The 19,385-nt window shown below is 38.8% G+C and overlaps 1 protein-coding gene and 1 long non-coding RNA gene across 2 annotated transcripts in view; both read left to right on the plus strand.

The window, feature by feature from the left end:
• Nucleotides 1–19,385, plus strand: part of LOC109094670 (NACHT, LRR and PYD domains-containing protein 3-like) — a 392,152-nt gene that overhangs the window by 341,647 nt on the left and 31,120 nt on the right. The gene's annotated exons all lie outside the window — the stretch shown is intronic.
• On the plus strand, nt 1,164–17,485 carry LOC122134478. The gene is made up of 3 exons (XR_006154352.1): nt 1,164–1,263; nt 8,865–9,879; nt 17,408–17,485. It is a non-coding gene; the product is annotated as an uncharacterized LOC122134478 (long non-coding RNA).

Raw genomic sequence — 19,385 nt, forward strand, 5'->3', positions numbered from 1 at the left:
AGACGTCTACTAAAGTTGAATTCACCATTAGGTAAATAATGTTTGCTTTAATAGGGCTCTTGACTCTTCAACTATTCTTTATGTTTGTTTTCATTGCAACGGTGTATTTAGAAAACATAATTCTTTGCAAAGAAAACTAGATTCCAGATAATCAGTTGATATTGACTATTTATCAATGGTCATGTAAGTTTCATTGTTATAAACTGGTCTCATGCACAGAGCTTATCACTGAATGAATGTGGCATGTTGTCATCAATACATCTGAATTTTACAAAAGATTTGTAGTTCATGGGGATTTTCAATAATTTCTTCAATCAGTCTTCACTATTTCTTAAAACCTATAGTCTAATTGAGCGAAATAATTCAACTGGAATTCACAGTGTTGCTATGACATACACTCAGTCAAAATATAAACATAGTCATATGCTTGTATATAAGTCCTAGAATAAATCTACCTTCAGATGAATGTCTTTTGCTGGGATTCTAGTTAGTTATTTAATTATTATATTATATATTACTATAACTAAATACATTATGTATTATATATTTTTATAACAAATTCTTATTCATTTAAGTTCTTAATGTAGTACTAATATTAATTTAATATTAAAAGAATATTCTGTTCCAAATCTATTCCACCTTTTGTAATGCAATGGATGAAGTAGGACATTGTTTGATATTTACAAATGTAATTTCACAGTATCAGTCCACATTTATTCCATAAATACATCACAATTCAATAGCTTACAACGTTGCGTTTTATTTTCTTTTTACCTGGAGTTTGTCTGTCCCTCATCTCGCAATGTCATGTTTTCAGACAGATTAACTCCTGTGACAGAACATTTGACAACCCATCTATAATATAAGTAATATTAGCACACTTGCTTTTGGTTTATTGTGTTGCTACCCATTAGTGTCCCACATTGCTCTAATTCAACCAATGTTTAATTTATCTGTCAGTTAGACTAAAGTTAATTATTTATTTGTTCTTTTGACATGAACAAATAGGCCTAATGTTCACTAGTCCGGCGCAGTATGCTGTAGCGATTTTTTTTTTTTTTTCATGTATTTATATATTTACGCTTGCTGTAGCGATTACGTAAAGCACGCATACTGGATTCAAACCTCATCGCGTTCAGTCGATAATGCGGCGCTGAAGGAAGCGGAACTCACGTGACTGACAAAAAGAAACCGAAAGCGATCGAATCAGATGACTAGACGCCATTTCGGATGATTGAAAATCAAGTGTCTTTGCATGTTACGGTAAGTTCATTAAAACATTTCGTAGCTGTAATATCAATAAGGACCTTTTGTGTCTAAACATTATGTTGAACTCAAACACGTTAAATATGTTTGAACTCGCGAGATCGACTTCACGGCAGACAGAAGAACAACAGGCGGCCCTGGGCTGTGTTTCCCACAAACATCGTAAGATTATGTTAAGTAGACATCGTAGACCCACTTAAACAAATAGAGCTACGTTCAATTTAGGTTTACAATGCTTTTGGGAAACGCAGCCCTGGACAGTTGCCAACTCTGGGCCTGTAGTACCCTAACTCTAAGGTGACCAGATTTCTGAAATGAAAACCAGGGACATTTCCTAATTCAGTGGTCAAAATATCACTGAAATCTCACTTGTCATTATCTACGAATTTAAAAACGGGGACAGTGTTTTTGTATTTTATTTTATTTTATTTTATTTTATTGTTGTGGGTTCCATACATTAATATCATAATTGTGTTTGAGGATCAAACTTACCCTAGTTTTTATTTTTTATTTTTAATAAAATTTACCAAAAATCACCCTGAAAAATAGTAACTATCGCAAATAGCCTGGGGTGTAAAAAGTAAACTCCCTGGTAAAAACATCACTAAACATGATTTATAATTAATTTAACATACAATGCTCATTTAAACACGTTTTGGAAATTTGTAACTTTTAATTTAAAAAAAGCTGTCATCCCTACCAAAACATGAATTGTATTTAAATTCCCATCTCTGATAGTATTTGCATTCAGCCATTTTGTGCATTCAGCCAATATACTACAGCTTACAAATATATCAAAATGAACAAAAAAAAAATATAGATGGATGGATGGATAGATGGATATATATATATATATATATATATATATATTTTTTTTTTTTTTTTTTTTTTTTTTTTTTGAGAAAAAAAAAGCAACTTTGCTACCTCAAAATGCTTCCTCATTTAACAACAAACTTTTGATGCCAGGAATTTACCTGGTTAAAGTTATAACCGAAGCTGAAATGTTTGTGCTTGATGCGTGAAAACAAACCTCATTGGTTCTTGCACATCATAAGAACTTTTGAGTTTCGGTTTACCATATTAATGTGCATGAGATAAAATAAAAATGTAAAATTAATGAGAACTTCTTCAGAAATGTAATCAAGTACAAGTAAGCAGTTTACATTTTACATAATTAAAGTACAAATACCCCAAAAATAATACTTAAGTACAGTAACAAAGGAAAATTACTCAAGTAGCATATTTTACACCCCTGCAAACATCTCAAAACAGGCTGGTATTCTAACAAAATTATGGCTTTACAAAAACACATTAAAATAAAACAATAAATATGATAACATATGATAAATAAAACAACAAATATGTTATTTTCTAACTGTATTTAACATTTTCACAACTGTGTGTAGGCTACATACCTACTCCCTTTCAATTAAAATATGTTTCTGGAAATGGATCTTTTCTATCCCTAATCATGATTAATATTTAGCATTTTAGGCTCATATTGAAGTATGTGCTTTCTGCAAATGTAATTGTGCAAGTGTGATTGATTAGTTTATTATTTTTTTATATCATTCATATCAGAGACTTCAGAGTTGTTACACGGAGTTTCAGGAATGTTTAATAGGACTATTGTGTGCAAAACAATCCCACAACCTACATGTCTTGTTATATACTGCACACAAACATTATTACTTTGTTTTAATATGTATATAACGCAGTCTCTTTTGATAACTGATGATAATAGTGCTCTGCTCTCGTCCAAGCTTTTCATGGCTACAGTAACGGCTTGCGAGCATTGACTGTATAAAAGCTTGCGAGTTGCGACCAAGTAATCAGCTTGCAGCGCTCTCTGTTGGTGAAAATAGTCACAATCATATGATAGCCAGCTGGCTAAATTGGTTGGGCTTTTCCAGTGTATTTGCCTGTTGTTTTGAACATGCTGTAAAACGGGGACATTTCCAGGGACAACTCTAGTCGGGGACAGGATACCAAAAACTGGGACTGTCCCCAGAAAACGGGGACATCTGATCACCCTACTAACTCTCACACATTTTGTATGTCTGCCTAATCCTAATCATACACACCTGATTCAACTCCTCCTGTTCATTAGTAGAGACTCCAAAACCCGAGAGACATCCAAATATGAACTGTTTGGATTCTATTCAATAAAACATGACAACAAATTCAAGCTATAATAATAAAATGAAAAATAAAAAGTGCACACATACAGTCATTTTAGCAGATAAACACTTAATGTATAAGTTAGTTCAACACATCATGACAGAAAGATTACAGATAACTAACCATGTTTTTCATCATGCTTGTTCTGTTGTCAATTAAGCGTCACTCTGTGTCTCATTTCAAAGGCTTCACTTCATTTTGTTTCTTAAATGAGGCAGCTTTAATGACAAATATGGCTGACAAATGCAACCTCCGGAGGGAGTAGCCTTCCAAATGAGACACAGCTAGTCATGTGGCATGATGTGAAGCCTCTTGATCCGTGTGTCGCTTCCTTAACACTTATGAAATTGGTTAAATTTAAAGAAAATTTCAAATGGCACTCAAATCTATATCTATTCTATATCAAAAAATGCATGAATAAACTTAAGTTATTTTTAGTAATTTTTCCTTAACAACATATCTTAATAGAGTAATTCATTTATTAGTTTTTGCTTGGTTTAACGGGTGATATTGTTTCAAATCATGAAACAGGTTTGTGTTCCCTGACTTTAATGGCACGATGCAGATGTACATTTTTGTTCATTAACAAAAAAAAGTAACATCTGTAAAAAATCATGATGTTAGGACTCTACTTTTATTAAACTTAATGATTGGTCATCTATACTGTAGTATCACACGATTAGATCATGATGACCAAGGGTAAAACCATACACCTCACTACCATGGTCAAATTTAACTGTGTATTTCTTTGAAAACAGTAGTCTAAATACATTTAGTTTAAATAAAATTCACACATGCTTTAGCTTAATAACAACTATTACTCCTTTAATACATTTAATACAGGTCTACATTAATATATACATCATAAATCTCCATGTATATTCCACATTTCTGCCAATATGGTGCAGTTAGCGTTACTACAGTAAATCCATAGAAAAGCCTTCTTATGAGATTGTTCATGGCATAGTGTTTCTCGTACTTGTCAGTGTTGTTGAGAACGTCAGGGCTGAATGTAAACTAAAAGAACTAAAGCTGAGATCACACTACACAACTGTAATGCCGATTATGAATGTAAGTTATTCCAGTGTTTAGGCGCTAAATAGGAAAAGGATCCGCCGCCCGCAATTTACTTTGATATTCTAGGTATTATCAAATTGCCAGAGTTTTGAGAATGCAGCGGACGTGGAGGACTATAATGTAACAAGAGCTCGTTCAAATACTGAGGTGCTAAACCAATTCAGGGCTTTATAAGTAATAAGCAAGATTTTAAAATCTATACGATGTTTAATAGGTAGCCAGTGCAGTGTTGACAGAACCGGGCTAATATGGTCATAGTTCCTTCCTGGTTCTAATAAGAACTCTAGCTGCTGCATTTTGGACTAGCTGGAGTTTGTTTACTAAGCGTCCAGAACAACCACCCAATAGAGCATTTCAATAATCTAACCTTGAGGTCATAAACACATGGATAAACATTTCTGCATTTGACATTGAGAGCATAAGCCGTAATTTAGATATGTTTTTGAGATGGAAAAATGCAGTTTTATAAATGCTGGCTTTCTAAGGAAAGGTTGCTATCAAATAGCACACCCAGGTTCCTAACTGATGACGAGGAATTGACAGAGCAGCCATCAAGTCTTAGACAGCATTCTAGGTTATTACATGCACAGTATTTAGGTCCTATAATTAACACCTCTGTTTTTTCAGAATTTAGCAGTAAGAAATTAGTCGTCATCCAGTTTTTTATATCGACTATGCATTCCGTTAGTTTTTCAAATTGGTATGTTTCGCCGAGCCGCAAAGTAATATAGAGTTGAGTATTATCAGCATAACAGTGAAAGCTAACACCATGTTTCCTGATGATATTTCCCAAGGGTAACATGTAAAGATGATGAGAGGCTTAATAACAGCCAGTTTGAAGGTTTTGGGGACATATCGTAATGACAATGAGGAACTAATAATAGTCAGAAGAGGATCTATGACTTCTGGAAGCACCTCTTTTAGGAGCATAGATGGAATAGGGTCTAACATACATGTTGTTGGTTTAGATGATTTAACAAGTTTATACAATTCTTCCTCTCCTATAGTAGAGAATGAGTGGAACTGTTCCTCAGGGGATCTATAATGCACTGTCTGATGCGATACTGTAGCTGACGGCTGCGTGGTTACAATTTTATCTCTAATAGTATCGATCCTAGAAGTAAAGTAGTTCATAAAGTCATTACTGCCGTGCAGTTGGGAAATGTCAACACCTGTTGATGCTTTATTTTTCGTTAATTTAGCCTCTGTATTGAATAAATACCTGGGGTTATGTTTGTTTTCTTCTAATAGAGACAGAAAATAATCAGATCTAGCAGTTTTTAATGCTTTCCTGTAGGATAGGTTACTTTTCCATCCAAGCAATACGAAAAACCTCTAGTTTTGTTTTCCTCCAGCTGCGCTCCATTTTCCGGGCTGCTCTCTTTAGGGTGCGAGTGTGCTCATTATACCACGGTTACAGACTGTTTTCCTTAATCTTCCTTAAGTGTAAAGGAGCAACTGTATTTAAAATGCTAGAAAAGAGAGAGTCCATAGTTTCTGTTACATCATCAATTGTTCTGAGGTTTTGGATATGCTAAGGAATTGGGATACATCAGGAAGATTACTTACAAAGCAGTCTTTTGTGGTAGAAGTGATGGTTCTACCATACTTGTAACAAGAAATAGAATTTACAATTTTTCGCTATATGAAGTTTGCACAAAACTAAATAATGATCTGAGATATCATCGCTTGGCTGCATAATTTTCAACACCATCAACATCAATTCCATGCGACAGTATTAAATCTAGAGTATGATTTCGACAATGAGTAGGTCCTGAGACATGTTGTCTAACCCCAATAGAGTTCAGAATGTCTATAAATGCTGATCCCAATGCATCTTTTTCATTATCAACATGGATATTAAAATCACCAACAATTAAAACTTTATCTGCACACTGTAAAACCCGACAAATAACTTAACTCAAACCGTTTGAGTAAACAGATATCCTTAAAAACCTGACAAGTTAGGTTTACTCAAACCGTTTGAGGAAACCGATTGCCTTCAACCATTTAAGTTTTAAAACTAATACAGTAGTTGTGAGTACTCTGAACTTAATTCAGTTGAGATCACTGAAAGAAGATATACATTGCAGTTAAGTAATTAAGTGATTAATTGAGTGATAATTGAGCATTAGTGATGAACACCTGCTGTTAACAAACAGAATCACTGAAGAAAAGAGAGAAAAGAACTATAACTGACTTCAGACACAGCCTCACTAAAACCTTACAAGTTATGTTAACTCAAACCGTTTGAGGAAACCGATTGCCTTAAACCATTTAAGTTTTGAAACTAACAATTATGAGTACTCTGAACTTAATTCAGTTGAGTTCAGAAAAAAAGAAGATATACAGTACATTGCAATTAAGTAATTAAGTGATTAACTGAATGATCATTGAGCATTAGTGATGAACACCCGCTGTTAACAAACAGAATCGCTGAAGAAAAGAGAAACACAAGAACTACGACTGACTTCAGACACAGCCTTAGATAAAATAAACTGAAATAAAATACATGAAATCTCTCAAGATCTCAGTAAACAACCCCACAAACAGCATAACCAGCTCCACTTATTAATAACCAGACTGACTTTATTTCTGTCAGATGTCTACAGAAGATCTTATTGAGAATTAACTAATTTTTTTCCTCTCTGGTGGTTGTAACCATATGTTTCTGAAACACATTTGTTATAACTCAAAAGCCCAGCGAAAATATCATTAGGTGTTGGATGTTATACTGTATATTGATGATGATAATCATCAATTATTGAACTGTTCAGAGTCTAATCTCCGATTAAATAGATGTTGTGTAATTAGTTGGATTGATTATAGTAATTGTGGGGTTGTTTAATCAGATCATGAGAGATTTAATGTATTTTATTTCAGTTGATTTCATCTAAGGCTGTGTTGGAAGTCAGTTGTAGTAGTTCTTGTGTTTCTTTTTTCTTCAGTGATTCTGTTTGTTAACAGCAGCTGTTCATCACTAATGCTCAATCAGCACTTAATTAATCACTTAATTACTTAATTGCAAAGTTTTAAAACTTACATGGTTTAAGTAAAGGCAATCTGTTTACTCAAACAGTTTGAGTTACGTGACTTGTCGGTGCCCTGGTGGCCTGTATACAGTAGCCAGTACAAACATCACAGGGGATTAATCATTAACTCTTGTTCCTCTGGATAATGTTATATGAAGCACCATTACTTCAAACGAGTTATACTTGAAGCCCGCCCTCTGTGAAATCTTGAAAATATTGTTATAAATTGAAGCAACACCTCCCCCTTTACCTTTTGGACGTGGCTCATGTTTATAACAGTAATCTTGTGGGGTAGACTCATTTAAAATAATGTAATCATCAGGTTTTAGCCAGGTTTCTGTCAAACAGAGCACATCTAGGTTATGGTCAGTGATCATATCATTTACAAAAAGTGTTTTCGTAGAAAGGGACCTGATATTCAGTAAGCCAAGCTTTATCATTTGTTTATCCGTATTGCATCTGTTTTTTATTTGTTGAACCTCAGTTAAATTATTGCTCTTAAATTGGTTTCGACGTTTTTTGTATATTCTAGCCCGGGGAACAGACACAGTCTCTATAGTGTGATATCTAGGTGAAAGAGTCTCTGTGCTGAGAATTAACACTCCTTCCTGACCCGTGAGGCAGCTAGCAGACGGTCAGTTTAGCCAGTCTGTCTCCTTCCTGACCTGGGGCCCCAGTTAGTCAAGTCCAACTCTAAGACTATGTGCCATATTTCTAGAGAGAAGAGCGGCACCACCCCAGGAGGGATGAAGAACATCTCTTTTCAACAGGTCAGGTCTGCCCTAAAAGCTTGTCCAATTGTCTATGAAACCTATGTTATTCTGCGGGCACCACTTAGACATCCAGCCATTGAGTGACAAAAATCTGCTATGTATCTCATCACCACGGTAAGCAGGGAGGGGACCAGAGCATACTACAGTGTCTGACATCATGCTTGCAAGTTCACACACCTCACACACAGTCATTAGGTTTGTACTCCTCTCTTACTGTCAAAGACTAGAATCTGCTCCAGTCAATAGTAACGATGTTTCTGCAAGTCGTGTAGTATGTCCCCAGCTTAAATCAAAGAGACATTTGTGTTCTTGGCTAAATTCAAGTACTTCTTACTGGACTTCACAGCACTGGTCGCGTGATTGAGACTGATCAGTGAGTAAACGCATCTGTTTGTGCTGCACTGCCACTAATCAAAGTAAACATTTAGCATTATTGGCCACTTTGGTTACTGTGCCTCCTCACATCTGCTCACCAGCCAGTATTGAGACTCAGTTGGGTTAAAATACAGTGATTTTTCTCTGTTTTCACATACAGGACTGAAATCAAGTCTCTCATCGAGGAAGAAGAGAATCAGAAAAAAACAGCCTGAGAAATGAGTGTGTATGAGGAGAGAGAGCAGGAGGCTCCTGATCACACTCAGAGAGCAGCATCTCCAGGATTCAGCTGTGTATCTATGAAGAGTAACAACTCCACGCATCTGCCCCCTGAACTCAGTAATTTTTACACTCAGAGAACAGCATCTCCAGGATTCAGCTGTGTATCTATGAAGAGTAACAACTCCACGCATCTGCCCCCTGAACTCAGTAATTTTTACACTCAGAGAACAGCATCTCCAGGATTCAGCTGTGTGTCTGTGAAGAGTAACAACTCCATGATTCTGCCCCCTGAACTCAGTGGTTTTCACACTCAGAGAACAGCATCTCCAGGATTCAGCTGTGTGTCTGTGAAGAGTAACAACTCCACGCATCTGCCCCCTGAACTCAGTCATTTTTACACTCAGAGAACAGCATCTCCAGGATTCAGCTGTGTGTCTGTGAAGAGTAACAACTCCATGATTCTGCCCCCTGAACTTAGTGATTTTCACACTCCGAGAACAGCATCTCCAGGATTCAGCTGTGTGTCTATGAAGAGTAACAACTCCATGATTCTGCCCCCTGAACTCAGTGGTTTTCACACCAAATAGAACAGCATCTCCAGGATTCAGCTGTGTGTCTATGAAGAGTAACAACTCCATGATTCTGCCCCCTGAACTCAGTGGTTTTCACACCAATAGAACAGCATCTCCAGGATTCAGCTGTGTGTCTATGAAGAGTAACAACTCCATGATTCTGCCCCCTGAACTCAGTGGTTTTCACACCAATAGAACAGCATCTCCAGGATTCAGCTGTGTATCTATGAAGAGTAACAACTCCATGATTCTGCCCCCTGAACTCAGTGGTTTTCACACCAATAGAACAGCATCTCCAGGATTCAGCTGTGTATCTATGAAGAGTAACAACTCCATGATTCTGCCCCCTGAATTCAGTGATGTTCACACCTCTGACTCTGTGTGAGTATCATGACATTAGATGTGAATGAATTTAACATGATGATTCACTCACAGAGGTTTTGTTCTATAAACAGTAATATATTAATAATAATAAGATTAATTTAAAATGGAGCAGTTAATAATAATAATAATAATAATTAATATTAATTTATTCATTTATTCATTTATTCATTTATTCATTTATTCATTCATGCATACATGCATTCATTCATTCATTTTTTTTTTTTTTTTTGCGGCTGATATGTTGGAAGCAAGACTTTTATTTTGACAGTGCTGAGAACGCCAGCGTCTTCATTAGTTTACTGTTTAACATTCCTGAATAATGAATTATTAAACAGAACTTTTCAAAGTAAAAGCTATAACAAAATTTTTTTATAGTGCTTGCAAAAATACTTTCTCATTTACCATCAGGATTCAGCATTAAAAATTCGTTTAAAAAGAATATCTAATAAATGTTTAATTTAATTAAATTTTGTTAATTTGAGCTGTGAGATTGTCTAAAGTGTGAATTTGTAGACTGCATAAAAATGAGTGTAACGGTCGCCCCATGCAAACTGAATTGTTGTGCCATTACATGACTTGGTCCTTCTAGCCCCCAGTGTTTTGCGGTACACTAATAGACTAGGCATTATGGTAATAACATGTAAAAACTAATTTCAACATATAAGTGATTTTCGACTGAACTTGATTTCTCATTCATTTATTCAGTGAGTCTGTCAGTAATTAATGAATAATATTATTAGATAACGACATAAAGTAATTAAATATAAAATAGTACAAATGCTAAAAATGATGCCTGATAATGTGACTGTTCAAAAAAGTTCTCTGATGTTTTATGACCAAAAAAAAAATAACTCTATCATTGTGTGAGTGACACTGAGATGATGTACTACCAATTTGAAGTGAAAGTGGTCTGCAAAAACAGGGAGTTTTATTATTTGTATTATTTTTATTTATTTACTTTGTCATTATTTATTTTATTAATTTATTTCTTTATTCTTTATTGACTGAATAAATGTTTGCAAAATCACGTTCAGCGGAAGATCACTTTCATTTTGAAATGATATTTTAGATGCTATTTCCGTGATGCCTAGTATATGCGTGTAAAATAACACAATGTGGGGGCTGGCCTGGCTGCAGTCCAGAAATGCAGAAGTGTTTAAAAGGGTTTAAAAACATCTAAAAGCATTTAGAAACATTAATCCTTGATTTCAAACTATGGTGTGCTATATCCACTATGCCGCTATGACGTATTCATATCATATTCAATGTGCTGTATGTGAAATTAATGCTAACCAGTGTGTACAGACTTACCAGATTACTGAGTGAACTGTTTGTTACATTATTTGCTTCTATTTAATTTAAATATTTAAGAATAAATAATATAATATATATATATTTTTTAAAAATTGCTTTATTTGTGATAAATACTATAATAAAAATTCAGAATTAAGTAGTTGCCATCTAAATCAATTCTAAATAAAGATTTATGTTTAAGTTGAAAGTATTTATTCATTTTCAAATTATGATGATACCAGATGTATTGCACTAGATGGATTTCAGACACAGCTGAAGTTCATGTGGAGATGCTCAGAGACGCTGAAAACTCCTTTTTCTCCGATACTGAAGCCCTTTCAATAGCGCAGTGTAAATGCATGGCCATTGGTTCATGCAGTTGTAAAACGAACCAATGGTGAGTCAGCAGAGCTGCATGAGCCTATGGCCATGAAACCCACCAAAGGCTGACTATATAAGTGGCATTCTTGCACAGGATCCTCAGATTTCTTCTCCTTCAGCGACAACGACGTTCTTCACTGATCTATGAGACTCGAAGCCTTCTTGCTGTTGAAACGCCTCGTTGAACAGCTGACTTTGCTGCTCCCGCTTGCCGCCTTCAGTGCCTGCAGCAGCTGTTCTCTGAGATCCCCTGTAGCCATCCGGAGAGCCTAAAATAACTTATTCTAAGAGGTAATTTCTAAAAGAGCAAATTCACTAGTGACATTGTTGCAAATGTCATCCCTGCACGATGCAGAAGGGCAGTGAGTGCGTCGCCTGTCTGGCCAGCCCTCACACAGAGACTGCATGCTCACTGAGGAGGGATGCTCTTACTGAGAACATGATTCTCACTCTTCTCCGCTTGTAGCCCGACTTCTTCAATGAAGGCAACCCCACTCTCCCATGTCTCCTTTCTCAGCAAAAGCTCAGAGAGAGAAAGAGTGGAGCTACGGAGCTGAGTAACCAGGTGTGAGCGATCGCATGCCTGTGTGCTCGCTCTCCCTGCTGCACTTTAATTTGCCGGTGTGTCTTATACGCGTGGATCAGCGTCCCTCGTTGCATCAAGCAGCTGTATCCTCCTAGGTGGATCAGAGCAGGGCACTGTCACCTAGGGCTGGCCGATATGGGCAAAAATTCAAATCTCTGTATATTTGGGCCGATTAGCGATATAGGGTATATATCTCTGTATTTTCATTTTTGTATTTGAATTTTTTTTAATATGTATTTAATATATATGTATTTCGCTTAACACCCAATGTTGTCCAACAAAACAATACAAGGCTATAAAAACAAATATAGTGAATGTAACCATGTAAGCCTTTATATTATGTGCAAAAAAGGGTTAAAATCACATTTCATTCTAACATTGTAACATTGCAATCTAAAAACAAAAATAAGGCTTTTAAAGTGGAAGTTAAATTCACTATTTGGGATTTTCCTTAGTTGTCAGTTATAATCATCAAAATTAAAAGAAATAAACGTGAAATATATCAGTCTGTGTGTAATGAATGAATATAATATACAAGTTTCACTTTTTGAATGGAATTAGTGAAATCAACTTTTTGATGATATTCTAATTATATGACCAGCACCTGTAAATGAGAACAAAAGCACAGAGATGTGTTAGGCTATTTGATTACCCCATTACAGTCACTTTACAGTCAGTGCTACAATAAAATAGACTTACCTGTTGGTTTAAAATTCTACATGTTACATTTATTGTTCAACTACAAATATTTCAGTGAAATGTAGTTTTAGTCAGAATTATTGCGCTCATATTTAATTGAGCTCTGTCTGTTTGGGGCGCATGTACGCGGCAGCACTCGTTCAAGTCTGTGAAGTTTAGCGGAGAATCGCAAAGTAGAAGGCTCATGCACTCCTGACAGCAAAATGGAAATATTTCCATGACTTTCTAATATTTACAGACAGAGAATATACCAGTGAAATGTAAGTTATGCATTCAGGAAGACAGCACATCTCAAACACATTAAACAGCACGAGAAGATTAGAGTCTCTGTCAGTGGCACACGCAGCCTTTCTGTCAGAGCATATGATGGGCCGAGGCGCATAAACTATGCGATACTTTAAAATATACTATGTCTTACCAGTTTTTAAAGGCCTTAATACGAAGCCTGTCCCATGTTTAGAACAATTTGGATTATGCACTTTCTCCGCAGCAGTCCGCTATGTTTTCAGATGTGCTCGTATCAATCTACTGTATATCAATATAAAAAGTATTGCCTCATATCGAACCGCTTATAAAGAAAATATCGATATATTGTACAAATTCGATATACTGCCCAGCCCTACTGTCACCTCTCTATCGCTGCCAATTTCACATTTGTGTGTGTGTGTGTCGCTGGGGCTGCTTTAACCCGAAAGCGTGTGCGATCTCCTTCTTAATGAAGGCGGTCCCGCCTCTCCCACTCTCAAGTTTTTCCCCCTCCCAGTTACCTCGGAGGAAGAAACGGCGAACTCATGGGTTGAGCAATCAGGCTTGAGTGATTTCACACCGGCACACATCCCGCTGTCAGTGCGTGTTACACATGAGTTACTTCTAGGTGAATTGGATCTTAGCACTTGTGTATGTGTCGCTGAGGCTGCGCTCACTGATACTGGCTGCTTTGACTAAGATAACACAAGTCTATCCCTGCTCCACTCGCGGATCCCCTTCTTCAGTGAAGGTGGCCCTGCCTCCCCTGCTCTTGCATTTTTCCCCACCCAGTTACCTCAGAGAAAGTAACTGCAAACTCGCTGGTTTAAGCAATCAGGCTTGAGAATTTCACATGCTCCCGCATGCTTTACTCTGCACACAGTGTTTTACACGTGAGGATCAGCGCCTCTCATTTTCATAGAATGCTGTCACCAATGTTTTCATATCTCTGACAGCTGATAGCTTTGAATTTTAGTGCACCGATCGCCTGGGCCATGCCTATGCTGAGGCTGCGCTCACTGAGACAGACCGCTTCCACTATGAGAGTTTGTGTCTCGCTCTGCTTCACTCGCAAATCCAACCTTTTGTCACGTGGGCCGAGGCCTGGCAGGCCATCCCTGGAGTGTCAGGTTGGGACCTCCACGATTCAACTACATGGTTCCCACCTCAGTTGAGAGCAAGACGCACACATCCTGTTCACCAAGGTGATGAATTTGCTGGCAAAGGAGCCATAGAGAAGGTTTCCCCAGCTCAGAGCGAGTCAGGCACCTGAACCACGCCCTCATGAAATGGCTGTTCAGGATGATTACACTGAAACAGATCCTCTCGCAAGTATGCCCAGGGGACCGGTTCTTTTCTCAGGACCTGAAAGATGCCTACTTTCACATCCAGATAGCCCCCATCACAGGGGATTCTTTAGATTCCTCGTAGGCTCCTCATACTTTTACAAAGTGCATGGATGTGTCTCTTTCCCCTCTGAGGCAGATGGGAATTCGCATTCTGAATTACCTGGATGATGGGCTCATTTTTGCCCAGTCAGAAGCCAAGCTACTATCTCACAGATCCTTCCTCCTCAGCCATGCAGAATGACTGGGACTCAGGGTCAGCTTTGCCAAGAGCGCACTGTCCCCCAGCCAATGAATATCATTCCTTTAAACAGTTTTTGACTGTTCCCAAATAAGGGGCGATAGTCACGCCAGAACATGAACTGACCATACAGTGGCTCGTGGCTTCCTTCGTAACAGGAACCACTTTCCCTCTCAAGAAATTTCAGAAAATGCTGGGCCTCATGGCCTCAGCTTCTCCAGTGCTACAGCTGGGCCTGCTGCATATCCGGTCCCTTCAGCACTGGCTGAAAACATGAGTTCCGTTCCACGCTTGGCGTAAAGGTGGACCAAGCCTGTGTGCCAGTTCTAGCTCCTTGGAAAAAAATCCTCAGTGGATGGAACAGGGTGTGGCTCTGGGAATGGTCTCCAGGAGGAAGGTTGTCTCGACAGATGTCTCCAACACAGGTTGGGGAGCTCTGTGTGATGGCAAACCAACTTTCGCCCATTGGTCGAAAGAGGAAAGTCGTCTACACATCAACTGCCTGGAAATGCTGGCAGTGTGTCAGGCCTTTCAGATCTTCTTGCCAGACTTAAGGGGACACCATGTTCTGGTCCACTTGGACTGCATGACCGTGGTATCCTACATAAATTGCCAGGGAGTGCTCTCCACAAAGCACCTCTTGGAATGGGTCCAGCTCAACTTGCATTTGCTAAGAGCAGCACATGTGCCGGGCAGATTGAACCAGGTAGTAGACGTGCTGTCACGTAGCAATGTCCCCTCAGAGGAGTGGATGCTCCATCTGCCAATGGTTCAAAGAATCTTGGAGATCTTTGGCAAGGCAGAAGTTGATCTCTTTGTCTCAAAAGACAATTCTCGTTGCCCAGCTGATTTTTTGAAGGACAGGAACGCTCTGGCCAACGACTGGCCAACCTCCTTTGCACTTTTCCCCCGATAACCCTGATTCAGTAGGTAATCAGGCGAATCAGGGAACAAGAACACAAGGTTAGTGGCCTGATATTGTCCTTTCTGCAAGAGCTGCTGGATAAGAGTCGCTCCCCATCCACGCTCAAGGTCTGTGTAGCAGCTATAACAGCTTCTCACGCTCCTATAGCTGGCCAGTCGGTGCATAGGAAAAACTTAGTTGTCCATTTTTTGAAAGGGTCCAGGAGGCTGAAAACGCCTCACCCCCTCACTGTCTATACTTGGGATCTGCCCACTGTTCTGAGGGCTCCGCTACAGTCAATCAACCTTCGGCCCTTGTTGCTGAAAACCGCACTGCTACTGGTTTTAGCATCGGTCAATCGAATGGGAGACTTGCAGGGGCTCACTGTGAGCCCTACCTGCCTTGAGTTTGGACCCAGTGTTCCTTAAGTTGTCCTGAAGCCAAGGCATGGTTATGTACCTAAGGTTCTCTCCACTCAGTTCAGAGCACAGGTCATTACGGTCTCTGTGCTTCCTTCCTCAGATGAGGACCAGGAGTTGAATTTACTCTGCCCTGTCAGGGGACTGAGATTTTACCCTAAACATTCTGCCCCTTTTAGGCAGTCAGAACAACTCTTTGTTTGCTTCGGTGGCCGCACCAAAGGGCATCTGGTCATGAAGCAGAGACTTTCTAAGTGGATAGTTGACGCTGCTACGCTAGCATACTCTTCCTTGGGCCTGCAATGACCCATTGGAGTACGAGCCCACTCCACCAGAGGCAATGCCTCATCATGGGCATGTGCTAGCGGTGTGTCCATCGCAGAAATTTGTGCAGCGGCCGACTGGCCCTCGCCGTCCACATTTGTTAGGTTCTATATCCTGGATTTCCCTGTCTTACAGGCTAGGGTAATTTCTGCATAGTTGGCATGCACCCACAATAAGGCAGGACTAGCCCTGATCTTCACGCGCAAACTTGCCATGATTGATTGAACTTCTTGTGCACTCTTGGCCCTTCCTAAGTGCCGAGGCTGTATAAGTTTTCTTGGAACGATTCCCCAGGCCAGTCATGACCTCTGTAAGTTTAGCCCATTTGTCTCAAGGGGCTTACGCAATTATACTTGTCCTTCTGGGTCCCTTTGGTGCTTAAGACAAATTCACATATCAGACTCTACCACAGCACAGCATGATTGAACTAGTTCCCCCATAGCATCTCAGCAACGCAGTACGAGTAAAGTATCGAAAGGGAATGTACTCAGTTACTAATGTAACCTCGGTTCCCTGAGATACAGGAACGTTGCCAGCCATGCCAAGTAGCTTCATGACTCAGTGTTGTCGCTTCAGTCAAAGTAACCTGAGGATCCTATGCCAGAATGCCGCTTATATAACCAGATGGCCCTGCCCATATTTCTGGGCTTCATGGACATAGGCTCGTGCAGCTCCACTGACTCGCCAGCTAATGAACCAATGGCTATGCAGTTACACTGCGTTATTGTAAAGGCTTATGATGCTTTTGAAAAACGCAACCCTGAGCAACACCTAAAAACACACATACAGCACAATAGAGACATTAGGAGTTTTGCAATCCAAGTTTGTGTCTGAATTAGCTCTGTAGTCCGAATCAGTTCAGTATTCATGGCACTGATCAGGGAATCTGCCATTTTTAGAACTGTCTCAAATAGAAAATCCATCCAGTTCACTGAAAAATTCACTCCCTAAAAATGCCACAGTGCACTGCAAAAAGTAGGGAGCCTCGATGCTTACTGTGCTCCCTAACCATAGTTACAAGACATACATTTTAGCAGACAGACAATCTACAGAGACACAATCTGAAAACATATCTCTTTTTCTCAGCATCATCAGCAGGAAGAGAAAGAGAGCAGCTTCTCCACTGCAGCCCCCTGATCTCAGTGATGAATTAGTGACCTTTGATACTTTGTGAGTATATTCATGTAGAGTAAGACTTTCAACACAAGAACACATATTGTACACAGAAATAACAAGACAAAATGGTTGCATTTATTTTATTTGTACAATGGAGTTCTTTAGAGAGAAAAAAAATCTAAATAAAATCAATCATAATCTACATCAAATCATGACTTAAAGGAAAACTCTAAAAAAAAGAATCAGTAGCCTCTTAGTTAAATAACACTGCTTTGTTAAACAGTGCACTTTCAAGCTTCTCTCAGTCATTTCTCTTTTGCATGTCTAATAACACAAAAATTAAGGGATGCACTATATTTTTGTCACATGGGTTACCACAACAGTATTGACAATAATCAGAAATTCATTTGGCCACACTAGATTCATTATATTTTAAAGGAGTCTATTAATTGAACAATTCTTTCTAAATGTGGTTGTGTATGATTTCCCATAAGATAATTTAATATTACATAAACATTTTCACTGTTTTCATTAAGGTCTTTTCTGTTATATCTTTTAAGTGGTAGGAAAGCTGACCAGATCAGATATGTGTCCTGTCAGACCTTCACATCCTCCTACTGTCAGAACCAAATCAATCATCATGACACAGAAGCAGCTCTACATCCCTATTCTCAACCACCAGTGCATAATAATCTGCAGAGAGTCAAAGACCAGCACAAAACCAGCATGAAGAACAAGTAAAGCTTATTTGAGGGAGTCAGACTACAAGAGAATCAAACCCTCCTGAACAGGATTTACACACAGCTGTACATCATAGAGGGAGAGAGTGAAGGAGTGAATGAAGAACATGAAGTGCTACTGATAGAGAAAAGTTACAGGACACTCCAAGACACTCCAATCAACTGCAATGACATCTTTAATCCTTTACCGGAACCAGGATATGAGGAGAAGAGAAGAGAGCAGAAAGACAAAATAAAGACTGTTCTTACTAAAGGAATTGCTGGAATTGGAAAAACAGTCTCTGTGCAGAAGTTCATTCTGGACTGGGCCGAGGGAAAAGCCAATCAGGATGTAGATTTTATGTTTGTGCTTCCATTTCGAGAGATGAACTTGATTAAAGATCATCAGTACAGTTTTCACAGACTTTTGCTTGACTTTCATCCTGAACTTCAAGATCTGGACACAAATATTTGTGATAAATGTAAGGTTGTGTTCATCTTTGATGGTCTGGATGAAAGCAGAATTTCGCTGATGTTTTCAGACAGTCAGAAAGTTTCTGATGTGAATGAGACTTCATCAGTGGGTGTGTTGATGTCAAACCTCCTGAGAGGAGATCTGCTTCCCTCTGCTCTCATCTGGATCACCACCAGACCAGCAGCAGCCAATCAGATCCCCTCTAACTACATCAACCGTGTGACAGAGATTCAGGGATTCAATGACCCTCAGAAGGAGGAATATTTCAGGAAGAGAATCAGTGACGAGCATCAAGCCAGCAGAATCATCTCACACATCAGAAGAGCAAGAAGCCTCCACATCATGTGCCACATGTACGTCTTTCTGCTGGATCTCATCCACTGTGCTTCAAATCCTGAATCAAGATGTCAGTGCAGAAATCCCTCAAACTCTGACTGAAATGTACATCTACTTCCTGCTCATTCAAACAAATGTAAGGAATCAGAAGTATGAAGAGAGAGATCCAGAGAAACTCCTGCAGTCCAACAGAGAAGTGATTGTGAAACTTGCTGAACTGGCTTTCAGTCAGCTGATGAAGGGCAATGTGATGTTTTATGAGGAGGACCTGAGAGAGAGCGGAATAGACGTCACTGATGCCTCAGTGTATTCTGGGATTTGCACTGAGATCTTTAGGGAGGAATCTGTGATTTATCACTGGAAGGTTTACAGCTTTGTACATCTGAGCTTTCAGGAGTTTTTTGCAGCACTGTATGTG

The sequence above is a fragment of the Cyprinus carpio genome, chromosome B3, assembly GCF_018340385.1.
Source record: "Cyprinus carpio isolate SPL01 chromosome B3, ASM1834038v1, whole genome shotgun sequence".
In the NCBI taxonomy this organism is placed as follows: Eukaryota; Metazoa; Chordata; class Actinopteri; order Cypriniformes; family Cyprinidae; genus Cyprinus; species Cyprinus carpio.